The sequence below is a fragment of the Gymnoscopelus microlampas genome (assembly GCF_963454915.1).
Source record: "Gymnoscopelus microlampas genome assembly, chromosome: 12".
NCBI classification, from domain to species: Eukaryota; Metazoa; Chordata; class Actinopteri; order Myctophiformes; family Myctophidae; genus Gymnoscopelus; species Gymnoscopelus microlampas.
Genome location: NC_139949.1, coordinates 45,346,887 through 45,360,574, shown reverse-complemented (window position 1 = coordinate 45,360,574; position 13,688 = coordinate 45,346,887). Strand labels below are relative to the sequence as shown.

Below are 13,688 nucleotides of genomic sequence, written 5' to 3'. Positions count from 1 at the left end.
ACAGTAGCAACCCTACCATACTTCACTATTGATAGTGTGTGTGTGTGTGTGTGTGTGTGTGTGTGTGTGTGTGTGTGTGTGTGTGTGTGTGTGCGTGTGCGTGTGCGTGTGCGTGTGCGTGTGTGTGTGTGTGTGTGTGTTTGTTTATCGCCACCTTTTCTTTTAAACAGGTAATTCAGGCAAGTTACAGAACAACTACAAAAACATACAGACCAAGTACAAAAAGCTGACCGTGGGGAATCAGCAATTAGAAACCAACTACAAACAATTACAGAGCAACTTCAGCAGCCTTAAAAACCAATCAGAAAGAGAAGTAAAAGATCTGAAGAGAGAGAAAGCTGGTGAGAAATTACAAACTTTTATGAAACATTCATGCACTTGAAACGATAAAATGAGACTTGTGTCTCACACATGAACCCTACCTTGCTTCACTTTTGATAATGTGTATTAGTGCATTATCAAAGCTCCTTTTCCACACAGATTGAACTTTTCATGTACAGTAGCAACAACTGTGTTTATCATCACCTTTTGGTCCTTTGCAGACGGACAGACAAACTACAGAAACTTACAAAATGCCTTCCAAAACCTGATGGGGAGGAAAAAAACCATAGAAGATGAAGTAATCCAGCTGAAGAAAGAGAGAGGTTACAAAACTATGTTATGGAATTTTAATTAGTGTATTATTATACTTTTTTTGAGTAAACCGTCATACCCTCGTCATAAAATTGCGGTTTTCTTAAATAATGTAGACGTACATGAAATGTCCCACCATTACATCACTCACTACAAATGTGTAAAAATGTCTCTGAGAACAAGGTAACAGAATTATTTATGTATGTATGTATTTATTTATTTATATTCATGTATTCATTCATGAAGTCAAATGTTATAAATAAGGAGCGAATAATCTACACTTTATTCAAGGATCTTGCCTCACAGTCAAATGTATTTTGGGCAGTAGACCTAAACCACACATGTTATGTAATTGACTACTATGATTACTATGATTTTATTATAGTAAAAGTCCTGTTTGATGTTTAGTCATTTCGTGTCCCAGTGGATGGAAGAAGTTTGGATGCAGCTGTTATTACAGATCTACTGAACGTAAAAACTGGGAGGAAAGTAGAGCAGAATGTCTGAAGACAGGAGCAGAACTGGTGGTCATTAACAGTAACCAAGAAAAGGTTAGTGTATCTGGGTGCATGTGTGTGTGTGTGTGTGTGTGTGTGTGTGTGTGTGTGTGTGTGTGTGTGTGTGTGTGTGTGTGTGTGTGTGTGTGTGTGTGTGTGTGTCCATCACCCACACAGACGCATGTGATAATAGAGTTATAGAGTTATTATAAAGAAAACCTGAACGTATTAGAGCATTCATTATTCAATTAAATCATGAACAAATCAACAGGAATTCATCAGAAGTTTGAGCAGCTCTGGATCATCATGGATTGGTCTGAACCGGACTCAGGGAAACTGGATGTGGGTGGATGGGGTACCACTTACAGCATGGTGAGACATTTCATAATTTTAATTATGTCAAAGTCACTGTATGTGAGTGACTGAGTGGATGTGATTGAAAAATTATGTTTACTCTGCAGGTTCAGTGGATCTCCTTCTGACAACAGGAACAAGAACTGTGCAGAATTCTGGCGTGGGACAGTACAAGGGAGTGCTAATAATGCAGATTGTTCACATCTAAAAGCCTGGATCTGTGAGAAGTGATGTTTCTCTTAACATCATTGATGAAACAGCAGCTTAGTGTTCTGCTTTGTGAAGATAAATAGTAATAATTAGTTACAATTAGAAAATCTTAAGCATTTTATTGCAGAGAAGAACAAACTATTGCAACCATAATCACATTAATAAAAAACACCAACTATTGTGGTTTAGCATGGTTATACATTGTTATTTATATCATTAGGTGTTCCTCCATTCCAATTTGGAATGGAGGAACACCTAATGATGTGGTGGAGAAGAACTCAACCCCAGTACTTGAGTCCATACGTATACACTCTGAGAACTGCTTTTAAAAATACTTAAATTCAAAAGTAGATGCTTTTAAAGATACTTAAGTATTGCAAATTACAAATGTGAAAGTACATTTTCTTTCTACTATCAATCAATGAATATAAATAATAGTGAAAATAGATCTACAAGCTCACACTGCGTTGCGATGCGACGTGTTGTAAGCTTGTAGATCGGCTATTTTCACTATAATTAGAATACGGCTTAAGTGTTAATTCATAATGTACTTTTCCTTTCCTAGAAATGTACTGGAATCAAAAGTACAATATTGGTCTTTGAAATGTAGTGGAGTGAAAGTCATGAGTATCTGAAATTACAAATACTCAAGTAAAGTACAGATATACAAAAAATATACTTAAGTACAGTACTCAAGTAAATGTATTTATTTTCTGTCCACCACTGCACATACGTTTGTGAGAATGATGTTCATTAACAATATTTCAGGCTTCAATACCATTGTGTCATCCTCATCACCAAAGCTCAGAGGATTCAACATGGCCCTGTGTAACTGAAGCCTGGCCTTTTACTGGACAGGTCACAATCTACGGCTGGGTAGATGCATTTTAATTTAATTATACTTTATTTTAATCTATTTCATAACATGCTATTTGTACAGTTTTTTTGCTTGTTTGTTTGTTTTTATAATGCTTTTCAATGATGAAACCCTACGCTGATTTTGACGTTTGTTTTACATTTCCGGTTAAAAACTACAGCAGGGTAAAAACATGGACAATATGCTTGCACAATTGCACATCCATGGCTCTAAATCTAACAAACATTAATTTAATTAATTGCAGCTGCATTGCTTACTAGCCTGCCATTTACACTGCTGTAGAATTTAGTCTTGAAAAAAATCAGCCGGTCCCATGGCTCTTTACGTACAATCATTTCACAGTGTGTATCAGTTAGAATGTAGATGGTGATTTATCATATGATTCACTGTAATTTTGTGCTTTATGTGTGTAAAAACTCAAATCACCCCATATTGTATTCTATTGTTATTGTATTGATAGATGTGAACAGGTGACCTTTAATCAGTTTCAACTTTATTGTCACATCACACGTTTACAGAAAAGAAAAGAGAAAGTGATTGAAATTGTTAGTTGTACAAGCTCCCATCATTTGCAGTTTTTAAGAAAGGGGAATAGAATATAAAAACAAAGAAACAATGAAAACAGGTTAGCCATGTCAAATACAGTATATGCACAGAGTAAACAAAAATATGCTTAAGCTGTATGATTTAAAACAAGATCGCAAGGGGATGAGACAGTTAAAATGGCAGCATAATAGAGTAACAGATAAACATAAGGTGCATATAACAAATATTTAAGAAAGATTGTTCATTCTCACCTGTTATATTATACAGGAGTGTCCAAAATGAAGCAAAGCATCAGCATAGCTTTTTATCCCTTACTATAAGACTAAAGAAAACAAATAAAATGCTTCAAAATGCTTGAAAATATTATTTAATTCAGAATTCCTTGCTGTATAAAAGATACAGTACCAAGAATAATATCCTCACCAGTTCAGTATCATTCCTTTTACAGTATGTGTAAAAGTCAACATTACAGTCTTATTGTCTCCGCCAGGCCAAAAGGCATGGCGAGAGAGTATGTTTTCCACCCCGTCCGTCCGTGTGTCCTTGTGTCCGTGTGTCCGTCCGTCCGTCTGTGACCAGCTAATCTCTGCCACCGTTGGCTTGATCGCAGCGCCACTGTGCACACACACTCCCTGGATGCCAATTCAGAACCTTTGCCCCATTTTTTTCTCATGGGCCTTTTATAGCGCTACCAGGAGGCCGATTTGTGCAAAACATATATTTTGACAGTACTCCTACAGATTTTGTCCAAAAATCAAGCAAATCGGTACACAGTATCTCTATAGTCATTAAACGAAATGGGTCTTTCAGATTTCTCATATTTCATCCTGATTGGCTAAAAATGTCTTCCAAAGTTTGCAGGAGTGCTCCGTTTTGAACAAAATGCCTCAAATCATGAACACAGCATGCAATTTCCGTGAAATTTTGCACGCGCATTTTCATTAGGCCGAGGAAGAACTACCATTTGATTTTTTTCAAATCAGCCTCATGGTGGCGCTATAACAGGCCGATTAGTGTTTTTACCTATAATTGCACCGATCTGTGTAAAACTTTGTATGCACACTCCCTAGAGGTCAAGGAAAAACCTTTGCCCTGCATTTTTCACATCTGCCTTTTATAGCGCCACCAGGAAGCCGACTTAAAACACATTATTTTATACTACTCCTTCCAATTTTATCCAAATTTCAATTTTCATATTCCAAACTGATTGGCTAAGATTGACATCTAAAGTTTGCATTATTGGCCTGTTTTGAACAAAATTCCGCAAATCATGAACGCACCGTCCAATTGCGCTCAAACTTTGCACGCACATTCACACTATGTTGAGGAACAAATGCCACCCTTTTAACATTGGCCTGTTAATGCGCCACCATCAGGTCTAATTTAGCGAAACACACGTTTTTAACAAAATGCCTCAAATCATGAACAGTCAGTGTCCGATTGTTGTGCAAGGCCTAAGAAGAAATGGCACCCTTTTCACGTTGGCCTATTATAGCGCCACCAGGAGGCCACAATAGCCTACATGACCTGGCGGCGACCTGTGCTCCGAGGAGCACTTTTTCTAGTTTCTCTCTCTTTCAGTCACTGCACATACTTTCCATTACAGGACAGAACTAAAACATAGAGGCCTCTCAGTTGTTACTCTGTCTGTGGATGCTGTTTCTCATATTAGTTTAGTCCATTTGAGTCTTTTTGTGTATTATTACTTTGTGTCTGCAATGTGCATTGATTAAAATGCACGTAAAAAAAGTGTGTGTGGGATTCTTGCAGCCTTTATTATTATGGTGTTATAATTTGTATTTTGGTAATAGGAGAAATGAAAGATAATGACAGTGCTTATTGGATAGTGCTTTATAAATTAGTTATTTTAGTTTTTCTTTGTTTTGTCTTTTTTTACACATTTTTGGTCATTCCTTAAGAACATATGGTTCTAACTCCAAGTGAACTGCATTGAAATTATTTATGAAAGCTTTATTCGATCAACACTCTTTTAAGATCCATTCCCTTCCCTGTGCAAAAGCACTGCTGTCTTTGCTGCAACATTCAGTGAAGACATGAAGTATAATAGCAAACAGGAAGAGGGGAGCTGTGTTTTTACCTACATCCTGTGTTGAGACAAAGCCTAAAGGAGGTGTTACTGACCACAAACTGGTGTTCTCAGTCATTTATTTGTGATGTCACTCAACATCATACAGTGCTAGCTATCATTATTATCTTCAATATCACATTATTACCATTATTATGAACTTTTATATTCACAATCTGTTTCAAAATTATAATCACTTTATTAGTTAGAGGGTACATCTACAGCAGTTGTTGAGGGAGGTGGAGAGAACATTTCAGTCACTTTGCCCGCCCAGAATGTAACACCTCAAGTTTACACATATCAGAGTCTATTGCAGGGGTCTTCAACAGGGGGTCCGTGACCCCTAGGGGGTCCTCAGAGTTACCAGAGGGGGGCCGCCAAATGTTTGCGTGGTAAGAACTTTTCCTTTACATTAACCACTTGAACTATATTATCGCTATTCTGAGGAACATTAGCCAAAAATAGCCGATCTACAAGCTTGGCTAGTGCAGAGCTTGTAGATCTGCTATTTTCAGAAAAGAGGTTTGGTGTAGACTAGAGGGAAAAAGACGCAAACCAAGTACAGAGCCAAAGGTCAAGTTTACTGTGTATTTAGGGTTTAAGTGGATGTCTGAAATAAACAAAAAACATACATTTACACAACACTGATGATAGTCAATGAAGCTATCTATGAAATCTACGAAAAGGTTTAATCTGCAACACAATTTTATTATGTAGTATTGTATGTAGTGGGGGGTCCCTGCTTCATCTCTCTCTCAGCTCAGGGGTCCTTGGCCCTGAAAAATGTTGAGGACCCCTGGTCTATTGGTTATTCTGTACAAACATATATGTACAGGTAAGTTCACAAGCATACAAGACTTGCTGGTGCATGTCATAATAGGGTAACATTTGGCAAAAATAGGAGTACATTTGTTGGAAATAGGCGAACATTTGGTGAAAATAGATGTGTTAATAGATAATAAATCTATTGATGTAAACATTTAGAGTTGTAACTTGTAAGCTTGTAGATCTGCTATGTTCTGAACCTTCCCCCAGCTGCCAAAACCCTGAACATCCTGTGTGTGTGTGTGTGTGTGTGTGTGTGTGTGTGTGTGTGTGTGTGTGTGTGTGTGTGTGTGTGTGTGTGTGTGTGTGTGTGTGTGAGAGAGAGAGAGAGAGAGAGAGAGAGTAGGTGTTTGTGGATTTCCTTCTTGTGAATCGTTGTCAATGTGATTTCTCAGTTTCAAAGTTGAAACATGCTTTATTACAGTCATTACAGTCATTTAGCAGACGCTTTTATCCAAAGCGACTTACAATAAGTGCATTCAACATAGGTAGGGAACGAAACTACTAATCACCTGAAGTATTAAGTGCATTTTCTGCAAAAACAAGCAACCAAGAGTATACCTATTGCTAAGGTAAAAGTGCAATATATCAGCTACCTATTTCCTTAAACAGATGAGACAAAATAGCTAAATCAAATGAGCTGGACCTTAAACAAATAATTGTTTTAGCTCCTGCTCATTTATCGTACAAAAGCATTATCTTTCTTGCAGCAGCAAAAGATTATTTCATTCAGAATTCCTCGCTGTATAAAACTCAACAAGTATCCTCGCCGGTTCAGTATCATTCCTTTTTTTATATGTTAAAGTCTTCTTCTTCGAGTCCGTAGCAATCTTAGATGTCGTTCTGCCAGTATCGGGCACAGGCCACAGCTGATGGAGTATATAGGTTCTGCCAGGTCTGGGCTGCACTGGGGGGCGTCGGCACATTCCAGCAGGTGGGACATTGTCTGCTCTGATTCACAGCTGCATGTGTATTCTGCTGTGTAATTCCAGGCTTTCATTAGTGCTTTGCACCTCCCCTGTTCCACACGCAGTCTATTAAGTGACTTCCAGGTTGTCCAGCCAAGGTTGTGGCCACTAGCGAGGCTTTCTGTTGGTATGATCCCTCTGTCCAGCCATTCAAGAGCTCGTATGTTGTTTCTTTGCCATTCATCTTCCCAGATGTTGATCCTTGCTGCTTGTTTGGTTGTCTGGAGGGGCACGACTGTCTGCACAAAACTGGCTCTGGATCGGAGCCTGCGCGGGGGTGCTACGTGGCCATGCAAGGGGTGTCTGATGTCTGTCTCCTGTGTTCTCCGTTCATCTTGAGCGATACCTAGTCGTCTGATGTGCGGGGGAGAGATGCCGGCTAGCACATAAAGGCACGGGATAGGCGTTGTCTTGACGCATCCCGTGATGATGCGGCAGGTGTCGCTCAAGGCTGTGTCGACCAGTTTGGCATGGCGTGATCGGCTCACGCTTGAGCAGGCATACTCTGCTGTGGAGAAACACAGGGCCATGGCAGTTGCACGGATTGTTGGTGGATCTGCACCCCACTTGGAGTTCACTATTTTGCGCAGAATGTTGTTGCGGGTGTTGACCTTGGCTTTGGTGTTCTCCAGGTGTTTCTTGAAGGAGAGTGTCCTATAATCAACTTGAACTTTTTTTTTTAATTCATTGCAAAGGCAGTTAATGTAGCAGCGGATTCTCTCAACTGTGAGAATGATACTAATAGGAGTGTCCAAAATTAAGCAAAGCATCCCCTGCTATAAAATAAAATAAAATGCAAAATATGAAATTAAGTTTAGTCAGACATCTCTTGGATTAAATTTAGAATATATTTTCATTGAGCATAATTGAGCATACAGTAGATATACAGTATGAAGCATAGTTTGAAGTCAGGGCTCTGTATCTATTCATTCCCTGTAAGTATGAACATACATGTTACATGCCAAATAGAATTTCCAGGGAATGAATTAAGACCCCCAATGTGAATCTAGAAACAGAGCCTACAGGTGGATGCCGGGGAGGCGATGGGATTGAGAATCTTCATGGGCAGCAGCAGACAGCGAGGTAATGATAATGATAATGAATTTATTTATATAGCACATTTCCAGACAAAGTCACAAAGTGCTTTACAGAGCAGGATAAAAAGAACAACATGATAAAACTTTGGATGAAAACTACTACAGACGATCAGATGATAAAACAAGTGGCACAAAATGTACATTAAACCCATACAGATATACTCAAATAAAACAAAAGTGGCAGTAAAATTTAGGAAAAGGCCTTAGCATAGAGATAGGTTTTCAGAAGAGTTTTAAAAGATGATACCGATTGTGCACGTCTTAGGTCGACGGGTAGGGCGTTCCAAAGCTTAGGGGCCCGGACTGCAAAAGTTCTTCCACCTTTTGTTATGAGCTGGGGTGTGGGGGTCTCCAGGAGGGCCTTATCCGAGGATCTGAGGCTGCGTACAGGCCTATAAGGTGTCAGAAATATAAAGGGGCCCCGTCCATTCACAGCTTTGAAGGTCATAAGTAAAATCTTAAATCAATTCTAAAATTAACGGGTAACAAGTGAAGAGCAGCTAAAATGTGGGGGGGGGGGGGGGATACGGTCACGTTTCTTGGTGTTGGTTAAAAGTCTAGCAGCTGAGCTTTGCACTCAGGAGGTAAGCGACAGACAGCAGATGATACAGCAGGAGACAGCGATGACACCAGAGGAGCAACATCAAGCAGCACAACAGCACAGCCAGAGAGAGAAGCCAGAATTAACAGGTAGGCAGAGAAGTTTAAATAACCGCCCAGATCAGGAGAAGAGTGCATGTGACTAGTCACCTGATCAGGTTGGTGCTCTGCCTTGAGTTGCCTGCCTGAACTAGCTCTGCAAGCTGCGCATCATATTTTTCCTGTCAGATACTTTGTGCTGTGGACTTGAATTAGCTCAAAATGAAAATGATTCAAGATGAGGAAGGTCTGAAGATGCTGTGTCATACATTGTATGTCATTTGCAGAACATTAGACGGATGCTCTAACAGATAAACTTATCTTTTTGTATTCTGCAGTCACTGTTGAAAGTTCCTCTGCACTGCGTGGTCAATGTGTGATTTCCTCTGAACAGCAAATTGTTCTGAACCATCCCCTTGCTGCTACAACCGTGTGAATATTCTGTTTAGCAGTGTTGGTTTTCCGTCTTGTATACTTCCTTATCACTTTATTGTGGGCAAACCAGCCCCAGACATACACGGCCACATTTAGCTAAACCAGTACATTTATAGTTATCTGGTAATCTTGAAATATATTTTGATATAACTCAGACCGTTGATTCATAAACTGTATATCATAGTTACTATTCGTAGTCAATAGTTACTTTTCAAGCCTCACATCCTTGTAAGATGTCGACAGATATTTATGCTATGCCAGACTTGACAAAGAAGGTGAGACGCAGGAATGAAGAAAGGGGACAGAGAGGGGACACTGAGGACAGTGGACTTTTGGAGGAGAGAGGAGAGAGGGAGGAGAGAGTGGTGGACATCTACCAGAATGTGGATGATTTCAGGAGCCTGGACGAAGACGAAGACTGGACAAAGAAGGTGAGGCACAGGGATGGAGAAAGAGGACAGAGAGGGGACACTGAGGACAGTGGACATTTGGAGGAGAGAGGAGAGAGGGAGGAGAGAGTGGTGGACATCTATGAGAGTGTGGATGATTTCAGAAGCCTGGACAAAGACGAAGACTGGACAAAGACGGTGAGGCACAGGGATGGAGAAAGGGGACAGAGAGGGGACACTGAGGACAGTGGACAATTGGAGGAGAGAGGAGAGAGGGAGGAGAGAGTGGTGGACATATTTGAGAGCGTGGATGATTTCAGAAGTCATGATGCCGTCCCTGGACCACAGGATGTCATGATGGAGAACACAGCAGGAAGACAGAGTCAGGGTGAGTTTGACTAAGTTGTTAATTATTGTAGGTAATTTCTTTATTTCAAAGTGGAAAAATAGTTATATATATTATACAAAAACATATTTTTAGATTCATTCAGATGTTCTTTTAGGACAAAACTGTATATCCTCTGTGGGGGCTGCCAATATTCTGACGGCCCAATGGTCCTAAAAATGTTTGGTTAGTGTGAGGTAAGGGTTTGGCTTAGGCTTAGATATAATGCAGGCCGTTGGACCAATGGTATTTCGGAACAATGGGCTGCAGGACTAACAGTGTGGCACAACATTCTTTTGGTGTGTAACAATATGATTTTAGAGAGAATGTTCGTCAGTTTAAAGCATGCTGGTCCGGTTGGGTGTAGCTAGTGGGGCTTGTAGACAAGTCTTGTTTTTCTCTCTCAGTTGTTGCACACCTATACCTATACTTTACATTGCAGGACAACGCTTTAAAACTGTGAGAAAGCCTTTCAAAGTTGTTGCTGTGTGTCTGGGGATGCTGTGTCTTATGCTGCTGGGTGTCATCATAGGCCAGGCAGTGCACTGTGAGTATTCCATGTCACAAGGAAAGACTGCCACATCACTCACTCAGGGATTTTGTTGTCTGATATTTCTTAGCTCTACTGCAGCTTTAAGGGACACCACAGTGCTAACCTAAAGCTTAATGTGACATTTTTTTTAAAATATACGTTCTCATTGTTTATACTGTTTCTGAATTTTTTTTGTGTACAATATTATTGCTTGGATCTGCAAATGTGAAAAAGAATAATAACGTGTGTGTGTGTGTGTGTGTGTGTGTGTGTGTGTGTGTGTGTGTGTGTGCGTGTGCGTGCGTGTGCGTGTGTGTATGTGTGTTCGCACATTCAGGCAAGTTACAGAACAACTACAACAACTTACAGACCAAGTACGATAACCTGACCCTGAAAAATCAGCAATTAGAGATGAACTACAACCAATTACAGAACAACTTTAGCAGCCTTAGAAGCCAATCAGAAAGAAAAGTAAACAATCTGAAGATAGAGAAAGCAGGTGAGAAATTACAAACTTTCATGAAAAAATTCATGCACTTGAAACAATAAAATGAGACTTGTGTCTCACACATGAACCCTAGCTTGCTTCACTGTTGATAATGTGTATTAGTGCATTATCAAAGCTCCTTTTACACACAGATTGAACTTTTCAAGTACAGTAGCAACAACTGTGTTTATCATCACCTTTTGATCCATTGCAGAGGGACAGACAAACTACACCAACTTACAGTATGACTTCACAAACCTGGCGTTGGCGAAAAGAAAATTAGAACGTGAATTAGCTGGTGAGAGGTTACAAAACGTTATGATGGAATTTAATTAGTGTATAATAATTATTATTATTATTACTCTCCGCCAGGAGAGTATTGTTATCACTGCGTTTTCACTTTCTAAACATGACACACCGATTGGTCAAGCCTCACGTGACACGTGAAATACTGTGATCTGATTGGCTAGTGACGCCACCGGGCCTATATATACATGGCATCACTCTGACAGTGTCTCCGCCACTGTCAGAGTGAGGTAAGACGGGAACCATGAAATGGCTGCATGGCTGATGAAATGGCTGCAATCCGGCCACTTCGAACCGGCCACTTCGAACCGGAAGTAGTCAAGTAGTCGCGGTCCAATTGTTCCTATCTGTCTTATTGGACAGATAGGACAGATAGGACACTTATATAGACAGGAGGGATATGACACTTACATAGACAGGACGGATAGGACAGGAGGGATAGGACACTTACACAGACAGGACGGAAGAGGACACTTACCCAGACAGGATGGATAGGACACTTACATATACAAGAGGGATAGCGACCTTCGCGACCTTCGAACCAACACAAGTCTTCTGGCGGAGAGTTGTGCTCCGAGGAGCACTTTTTCTAGTTATTATTATTTTTAGTAAACCCTCATCATTACCCTCATCATAAAATTGCAGTTTTCTTAAATAATGTAGACTATAGTACATTAAATGTCCCACTATTACATCACTCACTACTAATGTGTAAAAACGTCATGTATTCATGTATTCATTCATTCATTCATTCAAATGTTATAAAGAAAGAGCCATTAATCTACACTTTATTCAAAGATCTTGCCTCACAGTCAAATATTTTGGGCAGTAGACCTAAACCACACATTCCGCTAATATTAGCAGATTGTATTTGACTACTATCATTATTATAGAGTTTTTATTTTTATAGAATAACATTGGAAATCCATCAGTAAAACTCCTGTTTAATGTTTAGTCAAGGTGTGTCCCACTGGATGGCAGAAGTTTGGATGCAGCTGTTATTACAGATCTACTGAAGAGAAAACCTGGGAGGAAAGTAGAGTAGAATGTCTGTCATCAGCAGCAGATCTGGTGGTCATTAACAGTAAAGAAGAACAGGTTAGTGTATTTGTGTGTGTGTGTGTGTGTGTGTGTGTGTGTGTGTGTGTGTGTGTGTGTGTGTGTGTGTGTGTGGTGTGCACGTGCGTGCGTGCGTGCGTGCGTGCGTGCGTGCGTGTGTGCGTGCGTGCCCAGGTGTCCATCATCCACACAGATGCATGTGATGTAATTGTGTTATTATAAAGAAAACCGGAATGTATTAGAGCATTAATTATTCAATTAAATCATGAACAAATCAATAGGAATTCATCAGAAGTTTGAGCGTGTCTGGACCATCATGGATTGGTCTGATATTGACTCAGAGAAAGTGGATATGGGTGAATGGAGTACAACTGACATTGACAACACGGTGAGACATTTTATAATTTTAATGATGTCAAAGTCACTGTATATGAGTGACTGAGTGGATGTGGTTGAAATATGTTGTTTATTCTGCAGGGACTGGGCCAGTGGATATCCTAAAGACATCTGGAAAGGGAAGTGTGCAGCATTCTGGCACGGGACAGGACAAGGGAGTACTAATGCAGATTGTTCAAATCTAAGAGCCTGGATCTGTGAGAAGTGATGTTTCTCTTAACATCATTGATGAAACAGCAGCTTAGTGTTCTGCTTTGTGAAGTTAAATAGTAATATTTATTAGTTACAATTAGAAAATCTTAAGTATTTTATTGTACATAAGTACAAACTATTGCAACCATAATCACATTAATACAAACCACCAACCATTGTGGTTTAGTGTGGCGATACATTTTTCTTTAAGGACACCGTTAATGTTTAAACTATCAATTTGGAATGGAGGAACAGAGAACTCAACCCAAGTAGGCTACTTGAGTCCAGGTATAGATACTCTGGAGAACCGCTTTTAAAAATACTTATATTCAAAAGTAATGCCGTAGATGCTTTTTTTTTAAATACTATTAAGTATTGCAAATTACAAATGTGAAAGTACATTTTCTTTCTACTATCAATTAATGAATATAAGTGAAATGCGATGTGTTGTAAGCTTGTAGATCGGCTAATATCACTATATTTAGAATACGGCTTAAGTGTTAATTTATAATGTACCTTTCCATGAAATGACAAATGCTCAAGTAAAGTACAGATACTCAAAAAATATACTTAAGTACAGTACGCAAGTTATTTTCTGTCCACCACTGTACGTTTGTGAGAATGTTGTTCATTAACAACATTTCAGGCTTCAATACCATTGTGTCCTCAAGCTCAAGGATTCAGCATCGCCCTGTGTAACTGAACCTGGCCTTTTACTGGACAGGTCACAATCTACAGCTGGGTAGATGCATTTTAATTGAATTATCCTTTCTTT

General features: G+C 39.6%; 1 long non-coding RNA gene across 1 annotated transcript; it reads left to right on the top strand.

Moving 5' to 3' along the window:
- Nucleotides 1–1,048: 1,048 nt before the first annotated feature.
- Nucleotides 1,049–13,275, top strand: LOC311056957. Its single transcript, XR_014601934.1, has 3 exons — nt 1,049–1,184; nt 1,402–1,502; nt 12,803–13,275. It is a non-coding gene; the product is annotated as an uncharacterized lncRNA (long non-coding RNA).
- The last annotated feature ends 413 nt before the right edge of the window (nt 13,276–13,688 follow it).